The sequence below is a fragment of the Ovis canadensis genome, chromosome 18, assembly GCF_042477335.2.
Source record: "Ovis canadensis isolate MfBH-ARS-UI-01 breed Bighorn chromosome 18, ARS-UI_OviCan_v2, whole genome shotgun sequence".
NCBI classification, from domain to species: Eukaryota; Metazoa; Chordata; class Mammalia; order Artiodactyla; family Bovidae; genus Ovis; species Ovis canadensis.
This window is the reverse complement of record NC_091262.1, coordinates 31,784,962-31,794,738: the sequence shown is the minus strand read 5'-3', so window position 1 is coordinate 31,794,738 and position 9,777 is coordinate 31,784,962.

Below are 9,777 nucleotides of genomic sequence, written 5' to 3'. Positions count from 1 at the left end.
CTCCACCTCTCCCCTGCATCCCGTTTCCCGGCTTCTCTCCAGCCCTGCCCTCTGTCTCATCCCCTCTCCTTCTCACAGACTGCTGTCCTGGGGCATGGCTGCTCCAGCTGCCCCCATGGCGTCTTGTTTCCTTCGGAGCATCCGTATCACCTTGGGCGTTTGCCTTCTGCCCTTGGGGGGGGGGGGAGATAAGGGTGGGGGTGCTGGGTTGAGACAGCCAGGCCCGAAGTGACTGCAGGAGGTTTTCCCTGTGTGGCCAGTAGGTGGTGCTAGATGCCAGCTGAGGCCCTGCTGACGCGTTGGCTCAAACTGCAGCCCCAGATTACAGGAAGAGGGGCCTGCCTGCCCAGCAGCCCTGTTTATGGGATGCCACACACCCCAGGCTTCAGGGTTGATCTGGGACAGGCTGGGAGAATGCAACTGCTCTTCTTCACCCAACCCGGTGGGCCCTTACAGGCTGGTCTCCCCTCTAGGACTTGGAAATGAGTTGAAAAGCACCTGCATCACCTTTTCCTCCCCAGAGGGCTTATAACAACTGGGATACAGGACTTTGGCTGCACCCTTGCTCAAATATCACCTCCTCTAAGTGGGAGCGGTCTCTCTCCTCTAGGAGCTCGGAGCAAGCTTGACTTCACCCCACTGGGGCACCTTTACACAGGGCAAAAATGATTTGTTTCCATGGTTCCCTTACTGTCAGCTTCTGCAGCTTCTGGGATAATATTCTTTTTAAAAAACTTTTTTTTTTTTTTTTTAAATTGGCGTATTGGGTGGCTCAGATGGTAAAGAATCTACACTCCAATATTCTTGCCTGGGGAATCCCCATGGACAGAGGAGCCCGGCAGGCTACAGTCCAGAGGATCACAAAGAGTTGGATATGACTGAGTGGCTTAATGTTTTCACTTTCATAGTCGATAAACAATGTTGTGATAGTTTCAGGTGGACAGCAAAGGGACTCAGCATACATATGCATGTATCCATTCTCCCCCAAACTCCCCTCCCATCCAGGCTGTCACATAACATTGAGTAGAGTGCCCCGTGTTATACAGTAGGTCCTTATTGGTTATCCCTTTTAAGTATGACAGTGTGTACACATGTATCCCAAACTCCTGGGGGTCATTTCTAATCATTCTGCGTATCTACATAACCTTCCCAGGCTCCTGTGCTCAGCACATGCTCAGAACTGGGTGCGTGATGGAGGGGGTGAGTTGATGACTGCACAGAGGCTGTACTATCCTTCCCCCTTGGAGGTCTTTAGAACTGAGGTGGTCCCTCTGCCTGGGGGTTTTAGCCATAGCACAATGGAGAAACAGTGGGAAGGATGACCCTTGAAGGCCCTTGGAAGCCAATGCCTAGCTCAAGACTTGAGACATCTGTTGAATATGCTTTATTTCCCTTCATCTGACATACATCTCTCCAAGCAAAAAAACCTCCTTGTGTCTACAAAGAAACCTCCCCACATCCTCAGGAACAGGAATGACAAGAAGCCTGGGCACTGGGACTCTGGGACTTTGGTCCTAGCTCCCCAAGTGGTAAAGAACCCGCCTGCCGGTGCAGGAGACATAAGAGATATGGGTTTGAGCCCTGTGTTGGGAGGATCCCCTGGAGAAGGGCATGACAATGCTCTCCAGTATCCTTGCCTGGAGAATTGCATGGACTCGTGGCTCCCAGACCTGCTTCTCTCCACCTAAAGAGCTCGGGTTCCTTTGCTGGTTTCTCGAGTTTTGACTCTGTCCTGCTTGTTCCCCTCAGTGCCTGTTTCAGAGCGTCGCATCTTTAAAAAGGCAGCGCTGGCTCTTTGTGGGGACATGCAGCAACAGAGATCGGGAAGTAACAAAGGGAGAAGGAGCGGAGGTGAGGGTTTCAACACGAGCTGGCGTTTTATCCAGTCCCAAGACTTGGATAAAATAAGCCAGATGGACTTGTAGCCAACATGAACTGGGGGAGGGGTAGGTGATTTTTCTGGATCTGCAAAGATCTGGACAGACAAGAACAGAAGGATGGAGCAATGAGGTGTGAAATAACAAAGATGAAAGTCAAGTTCTGCCTCTAAAGCCAACTGGATGCAGGAGGCAAGGCTTCTGAGCTGCCAGCAAGAAAAAGCTTTGGTGTTTCTAATTGATCATTGGAATGACTGATGCTGAAACTCCAATAACTTTGGCCACCTGATGTGAAGAGCCAACTCATTAGAAATGACCCTGATGTTGGGAAAAATTGAGGGAAGGAGGAGAAGGGGGCAACAGAGGATGAGATGGTTGGATGGCATCACTGACTCAATGGACATGAGTCTGAGCAAACTCTGAGAGATAGTGAAGGACAGGGAAGCTGTGGTTCATGGGACTGCCAAGAGTCAGACACGACTGAGCGACTGAGCAGCAACGATTGAGCCGAGACAGCCGTGGGACGAAAGCGCAGCAGCAACAAACGCTCAGAGTGAAGACCGGAGCTCTGAGCTGCCCTGGCCAGCCACCCTCGGGATGTTCTGTTCAGCTCTAGGAAAACTTCCTGTGTGATCCGTTTCTCGCCAGCTCGTGTTGAAACCCTCACCTCCGCTCCTTCTCCCTTTGTTACTTCCCGATCTCTGTTGCTGAATGTCCCCACAAAGAGCCAGCGCTGCCTTTCAAGAGATGCGACGCTCTGAAACAGACACTGAGGGGAACAAGCAGGACAGAGTCAAAGTCGAGAAACCAGCGAAGGAGCCGGGCTCTTTATCGTGGGAGGAGCCGGGCTCTTTATCGTGGGAGGAGCCGGGCTTGGGAGCCACGAGGCTGCAGATGAGCCAGTCTACACGGCTTGTGATGCCTGCTGAGCAGACGTGGCTGTGGAAGTGGCAGAGTTCTCTGGAGCTTTGCCAGCCCAGGGTGGGGTTGAGTTTGAAGCCCTGAATTTCCCTCCGGGCCACAGAGACGGACCCTCTGCTCCAGGGTCTGCCTTGGGGCCACTTAGCCATGACCTGAAGCAGCTGTAAAGGTCAGTGGCCTCACAGCTCGGTGTCTCCCACTGGTCCTGTGGCTGCACCCCAGCTATTTGCTGGGCCTGGAGTTGCTAATTGTGATGAATTCCCTTGTGTCTCGGGATGAAGACAAGGGCCGTCAGCAGAGCTTCTGTCCTCTTGGGTCCCAGAGGGACAGCTCAGATACGAAGCTTTCTGTTGCTCACTCTCGCCCGCTTCTCAGCTAGGAGCTGGGGTTCAAATTCTAGCTTGGTGATCCTAGTCAAGTCAGGGATCTTGGTCAAGGTGACCTCTCTGAGCCTCAGCATGGGTGGTGGCAGGTCCCTTCCACACTGACCATCCTTAGAAGCCACCTCCTCCACCTGCCATACTTCCCAGATGAGGGCCCTGCCCAGAGACTCTTGTGTCCTGGCCTAGAGTCAGGGTGACCCACCTGCCTAGTCTGCCCTGGAAGGAGGGCTCCCAGGATGCAGGATTTTCAGTGTGAAAACCTGAGAAGTTTCAAGTGATCCTTTGAAGGACAGCTCAGGGCTGACACTGAGGACCAGTGCTCCCTCCTGCCCTCGGAGTTGCTTAAATCCCCGCTCAGCTTAGGGACCCAGGGCAGCACCTCTCGTGCTATGGGCTCACCCTCCCTTTCTCATTTGCCAGCCATTCATTGCACACTGGAATGTCTAATGCATGTGGAAAGGAGCCCGAGTCTCCCCCTCTGGTCATTCCATCCTGGGAACCAGTGCCTTGTGGTGTCCACTGCTGGGGAGGGGGGAGGAGTGACCCGCTCAGGCCGACCTTGCAGGAGGACAGCACAGCTCTGTTGCCCTGTAAACACTGGTGACTGTGTGGCCCCTAGGTGTCCGGGCTGGCTCTGGCCAACACTCAATCTTCCGGGATGGACAAAGTTGACTTTGAGCTCAGTACCCGACTATCCTTGGAGCCAGGAAGTCATTGTGGTTGCTGGCTCTGTTCTCAGATCCTTTTACTTCCTTTCAGTTTGTCCCAAGGTCCTGCAGGAAGGAGAAGCCCGTCTCTCAATGCCCAAGAGACCCCAAGTCGCCGAGGCCCCTTCAGTAAAAACAGATGCTAATCTCCCACGGAGTTGGATAGGGCGTTCAGCCCCCATCTGCCTTCAACTTCAAACTCTGTCCAGACCACACTGCCCTGTTTGCAAGTTTTGTCCCTGGGACCACAAGGAAGATTCTGTTGGGATGGAAGATGGGGGGAAGAAAGAAGAGGACTTGTTATTTTCTGGTTTAATGTTCTAGTTTAATTCAATGCATATTAGATTGACACAGACTCTGGGCTCTGTGCAAATACAATAGATCTGGTTTCAAGGCACCTAGAGTCCTGGAAGGAGGCAGAAATATGTCTGGCTGCCTCAGAACAGGAGAGGTCACAACAGATGCTGAGCCGGCACCCTCTCAACATCCAGGGGCGTGAAGAGGTTAGTAGGGGAACTTGGGGAGGCTGTTCCATCCAAGGAGGGTGGATGTCCAGGGCTTTGAAAGCAAGGCAAGATTCTGATAGACTGAGGCTATGGGGCCCCAGGAGCCAAAAGGCAGAGGTGAGTGAGAGTAGTGAGGATGAGGCAGGGAGTGAGCTTGGCTCAGGGACTGGGGCAGTCTGGTGACCAGAAGGCCGAGAAGAGAGGAAGGCTGAATCCAGGAGCCAAAAGGCAGAGGTGAGTGGGAGTAGTGAGGATGAGGCAGGGAGTGAGCTTGGCTCAGGGACTGGGGCAGTCTGGTGACCAGAAGGCCGAGAAGAGAGGAAGGCTGAATCCTGGAAAGCTGGTTGCTAAACGATGGAGCCTGGACCAGTCCTGTAGGTCCATGAAAGGTTTTAAATCAGGAGAGAGCTGGAGAGTAAGCCATCTTTTGACAAAAGGTCCGCCACCCTGCCACTTCTGCCCCTTGAAAGCTTTGCGTTTTAATAAGGAGGAGTTGGCCCAGCTTCTTCCTCAACCTTCCCTCCCCCGCCCCACCCACAACCACGCAGAAGCTGGAGGCCTTGGTCTGTCTGTCTCTAGGGAGGCGCTGGCCCCCGGGGCTGTGTTCACTCTCAGTGAGCTGGAGTTGCCTGTTCTCTCTTTGCTTCCGATGCAGATGGAATCCACGCCTCTAGAGGCACCCAGCAGAGGGCCTGCCCTGGAGTGGACAGGAATTCTTCATGCCTTCCCTTGCTCGGTCCTCAGCCTCATTTCCTCCCCCTTATCCTGATGGCGGGGACCTCCCTCCCGCCCCCATCCTCTGTCCACTTGGTCCCTCATCCCTAGCCACTTAGGCAGGGCCTTGAGTTCAGAGCGACCCAAGCTTGTGCCTGTCCTCACCGTGTGACTTCAGTGTCAACCTCTCCAAGCATCTGCTTCTTCACCTGTGGAGCTGGGCCAACAAGGGGGAGGTCCCTGTGTAGTTGGGAGTCTGCTGGCGCCTGCGCCGCTGGCCTTGGTGGCCCACCCTCTCCTCCCGTCTCTCCCAGTTCAGGCTGGTTCTTGGCCCTTCGGGGGGCAGGTCTCTCTGGCTGAGGGGCCAGTGGGGTGTGGGGCTCCTTCCTGGGCCTCCCAAGATGCTGATGGTTTTTTCAGTTACCTCTCTCCCAGGAAAACACGGGCATAAGTCAGGGGACATCAGTGTTCATCTCTGTACTGGGGTTGATGGCATCCTGTCATAGTGGGGCTCGAGGCCTGTCTGAGGAGGACCAGCCAGGGAGGACCACGGGCCAAGGCTGCGGGGGTCAGTTCAGGCCAGAGCCAGGCCCCAAGGGGGCCCCAGAGCCGTGTGAGGACCAGCCAGCTGTGACTCCTACACGTGCCCTCCTGTCTGGCCCACATCAGTCCTGGATCAGAAAACAGGAGCTGCAGACGGGTGGAGACTAGAACCTTTTCCCCAGAATCAGTTCAGTTCAGTCACTCAGTCGTGTCTGACTCTGTGCGACCCCATGGACTGCAGCATGCCAGGCTTCCCTGTCCTTCACCAACTCCTGGAGATTTCTCAAACTCATGTCCATCGAGTCGGTGATGCCATCCAACCATCTCATCCTCTGTCATCCCCTTGTTCTCCTGCCTTCAGCCTTTCCCAGCATGCCCCAGGATGCCATGCTGCAAAGCGGAGACCCCTCAGCTTGCCAGGGATGGCCTCTGACAGAAATGGGAGAGGCAGGGTCTTCTACTGGGAGCCTTGGGGGGAGAGCCCAACAAGGGCAGGGGACCCTTCTGCTTCTCCTTCTAGGGGCTGGGAGGGGGCCGGAAGGAAGGCCAGCTCCATGAGAGTCAGCCAAGATAAAGAAGGACGCCACAGAACCTTAGGACTTGGCAGGAGTGCCCTGGACTTCCGCCAGGACCCAGCTAGCTTGCTGTCCCAACTGGGAGGGGTTTGTGGAATCCTCCAGTTTCAACCTGTCCATTTTGCAGATAAGGAAAACAAGACCAGGCAAGTACCATACTTGGTGATCAGCATCTTATTCCCAAAGCAGCTGCAAAGGATCTCAGTACACAGAACCATGCCTAGCAAGCAGGTAAATGAATAAAAACAGTGGAAAGAGTGACTTCCCACACTCAGAATTAACCTCTTCTTCACATCCCCCGCTCTCTGCTGCACATCACAGGTGGCAATCTGCTCTCCTCCTTGACTGGGCAGGCAAACCCTGAGTTGTGTAAGACTAGAGACCAAGCCTGACATTCCCACTAACTTGCCTGGCCTGCGGCTTGCTCTCGGTCAAGTCTTGGGATGGTTCTTTTTCACATTCTCCGTGAGTCTGTCTGAGGCAGGGGTCCCCAACCTCTGGGCCCTGGACTGGTGCCTTCTGTCAGATCAGTGGCAGCGTGAGATTAGAAATAAAGTGCATAAGAAATGTAAATGACCTTGAATCATCCTGAAACCATCCCCCCCTGCCCCTGAGTCTGTGGAAAAATTGCCTTCCACGAAACTGGTTCCTGATGCCAAAAAGGTTGGAGGCCGCTGATCTGAAGTGAGGGATGCTGGGAGTGAAAGGATATTCCCATCATGCCCCACTGCAGTCCAAGAGTCAGCTGGAGAGAAACAGGCAGCCTTTCTGCTCACTGCCCCCCAGCACGGAGTCAGCAAATTGGCCATCCTTAGGAAAGGTCAGCTGAATCAGCCCCCCTGCATGAAACGTGCCTGGTATTTTTAGAAGATTTTCAAGCCTGCACTCCCAAGCTCAGCAGGAGATACTCGGAATCTTTGGCTATCCACCCCCAGCCCTTGCCCAGCCCAGCCCAGCCCAGCCCAGCCCAGCCTAGCCTGACCGTCATAGCTCAGGCTAGTGCAGGCAGCTACCTCTGCACTGAAGCTGATAACAATCATTTTCGAGGCCAAGTGGGTAAAGCCTGACCTCTTTTAAACTGTATAATACATGCTTGAGATCCTGTCCAAATCACTGCCCCAAATCTATCCTGTGACCTTGAGAAAGTCACATTCCCACATTACCCCCATCTGTATGATCATCATATTTACCTGTGAATCCATTTTGCAGAGGAGGCTGGATTAATAACCCAATGTATTTGAACATGCTTAGTCGTGTTTGACTCTTTCTTACCCCGTGGACTGTAGCCCTCCAGGCTCCTCTGTCCATGGGATTCTCCAGGCAAGAATGCTGGAGTGGGTTGCCATTTCCTTCTCCAGGGGATCTTCCCGATCCAGGGACTGAACCCGCATCTTCTTCATCTCCTGCACTGGCAGGAGGATTCTGTTCCATTGCACCACTGGGAAGCCCCGCTGAATGAACAGGAAGCCAATAAACACAAAAAATCGCTGTACTCCGCTGAACTCGGGGAGACTGTTGTAAGGCCTGGGTGCGGTGGTGTTGGAGAATTTTGTGTTTCTTGGAAAAACCTGCTTAGAGAGATGATGTCATAAAAATCTGTCATAAAATGCTGTTGTGCTAAAAAGGTAGCTTTCCGTTTGGGGAGAGGGGTATGTGGTCCGGGAGGGGCCAGCTGTATTTGGCACATAAGGTTCTGAGAGCTGCAGCCTAGAATCTGGTTTTTGTTGTTATTTTCTTCTTTGTTTGAATGGCAGGATAGAGGCCTTAGAATAGAAGCCTTTGGCTGTGGTCCTAACTAGCTGTGTGGCCTTAGGGACATAACTTAGTTACCCTGGGCCTAATTTTTCTACCTATAAAATGACAGGATGGGAGAGGAGAGGCTTGGGCTAAATATGCGCTTCTGAAAGTGGCAAGTTTCCACCGACAGTTTTGTGTTAAAACCCCAGAGGTCTTTGAGGACACAAGAGCAATACACATCCCAGGATCACTCATTTTACTCCATGGAGAGATTTAAAAACATCAGTTCACACACACTCACACACACATACACAGAAGTATTATGCAGTAGAATGACACTCAAATTTTTAAAATACGTTTCAGGCCTGCTACAGCCCTTCTCCTGCCTCTTCCTGTCCCCTCGTCCCCTGTGGTGGTGGATTTGTTTTCCTCTGGGCTTGGGGGTTCTTCTTGGAGAAACACCAGGCTGGTTAATGTAAGGCGTTAGCATTCTCTAACGATATTGTCTAATTTATTACTATGGTTATTATTTTGGGTCTGTGTGCAGAAGGGGGTGGGGTTCATGATAAACTGACCTTACAGAAGACGACTAAATAATTTCTTCTCCCAAGAGTCCCAGGAATGGAAACTTCCGGCAGACTTCGAAGTTGAAGGGAAAGTGAACCGGCTTCCTCAGGCAGCAGAGAGTGATGGGAGAGAGAAAAGTGGGAGTCAGGAAGGAGGATTGATAGTTAAAATGTTCTATGCCGCTATCTTCCTCTCTGAGAGCTAGCAGATGAAAAGCTCAGCATCTAACCCCATCTGCCACAAGGGGGTGAAGATTCCCCCAGACACCCCTGATTAAGCAGCATTATTTGCCCCCTGCCCAGCGACTGCCTTTAGCACCCACCCACCCTCAGCCCCCGCCTTCCTGCTGCACACGTATGTGCACGCCCAGCACAGTCTAAATGCTCGCCCACCCGCCACGCAGCTCCCCCGTGCTCACCTGCACAGCCGGGCGCCCACAGGTGCCCCCAGGGGCTGGCAGCTCAGGCCTCAGGCTGTGCGTCCACTCTTGCCCCCCTCTCCCGCCCCCGCCCCCCACCATTGCTGCTGCTCACAGCCTCCCCCAGGCTTTGAGCACACACTTGCTCACCTCGTGGAAGATCAAAAATAAACTCTCCCTGGAACTTGTTCAAAGACTAATGTGCATCCTCTCTTAATTATTGATTTGTTTATTACAGACGCTTGGGTAGGACATTCAATGAGGCCGCTGTGCCAGGGGTCCACCTCTAGAATTCGTACCCTTCGCCAGGAGGAAGCTGGGACGGCTGTCTCCTCCCGGGAAGGGGTTAGTTGCATATTAGGTGAACTCACCCACAAGGCGGGATGCAGACTGATCATCCCCTGTCTAAGCCCGCCTGGGCCCTGACCCAGCCCAGAGTCTCCCCTCCCTCCGTCCCTTCCCTGCTACTTGTTTAGTCGCTAAGTCTGTCCTACTCTTTGCGACCCCACCCATGGACTGCAGCACACCCGTCCTTCACTGTCTCCTGGAGTTTGCTCAGGTTGATCTCCCTTGAGTCGGTGATGCTATCTAACCTCATCTTCTGCCGCTCCGTCTCCTTTTCCTTGTTACTAGGGGAAGACAAGTGATAGGGGAGGGCTGTCAGGGTGCAAAAGGGTAGGTGGCCCCTCTCCCCTGCAGAGGGGCAGCCTCCTCTCTCCTTACCGCCTCACTAAGGACCAGTTTAATGTCAGAGGTAGTTTGATGCCGTGGGTGTGTGTTTAGAGTTTTAAACTGGGCTCGGGGACTTCCCTGGTAGTCCAGCCACTAA